Here is a 1,159-nt window from a genome sequence, read left to right as displayed (position 1 = left end):
TTTGGCTTTGGGCTTGTGCTGGCAAAGGTGAGCCACCTGCCAGGGGCTGCCGACCCTTCGCTGTGGGTACAGAAATCACCACTGTGGCCGGATGGCATTTGAGAAACGAGCATGGAAGAGGAGAGGAGGGCCCTGCAGACATCGCTGGGCAAGGGGCCCAGTCGTTGGAAAGATACTGGGATGGCGGGTGAGAGAGAATGGCAGCTTGGAACGGGGCGATGGCTATGGAGTCACTTTTACCTGTGTGCACCTCTGTTACCTACCTTGGGGGGTTATCTGGGAGACTAAATGAAATAACACGTGCCAACATAACCCCACACTGGGTTCAAAGGGGCTGCTCAGTGTCTATTACCTCCCTCACATAGGAGCACCTGGTGGCCATCCAAGACAGCCTTCCCCACGGCCAAGTCTGAGGTTAGCGGGGGAGCCAGGAGGATGGTGTGTGAACTGGTTTCTCACACACCAGCCTCAGCATCTAAAACCCAAACCTGGAGGGACGCTGGGCTTCTTAAGAGAAAAATGCTCCGTGGATGCTTGTTTCCCAATCAGTCTCTTTCATTTCACCTCCAAGCCCTAAGTAGCCACGTCCAGCTCACGAGCAGGGGGACTGTGGTCCCCGGGGTCCTAGAGGGTCACAGGGCTTTAGGAAGTGGTCCGAGCTCATGGAAACTAGTGGACTCCACCTGCGGGTGGGTTTGGGGAGGGGAGAACATCACACGTCTCTGATGGAAAATATCGTTGCTACAGGGGAATCATGGTCACTGATGACATCGACACTCGAGGGGGCAGCAGTGGCCTTTTCGTTAGCTTCTGCCCCCTGGAAACTTCAGGGAAATGGATGAAGAGCTAGTTCAGCGAGCTCAGAAAAGCCGGAAAAGGTGGAAGGGACAGGTAAGAGAACCCTGAAGGAGTTAGCCAGACACATAAGGGGAAGATGGACATCCAGGACGGAGGCAGGAACAAAGCCCAGGGATGTCTGCAGAGAGCAGGACTTGCAGAATGAGCACGGCCAGAGCTCGGGCGGGAAGAGGGGACACAGGCCAAAGGTGAGGCAGGGAGGGCGGGACTCCAGACTAAGGGCAGTCTCCACGGGGAACACAATGAACAATGACGAGTGGACTTGAAGGTAGAACATGCAGGCTGCCGTGATGGGGCAGCA

This window comes from Pteropus alecto, unplaced genomic scaffold (genome assembly GCF_000325575.1).
Source record: "Pteropus alecto unplaced genomic scaffold, ASM32557v1 scaffold134, whole genome shotgun sequence".
Lineage (NCBI taxonomy): Eukaryota > Metazoa > Chordata > Mammalia > Chiroptera > Pteropodidae > Pteropus > Pteropus alecto.
Note: the sequence above shows the minus strand (reverse complement) of the source record.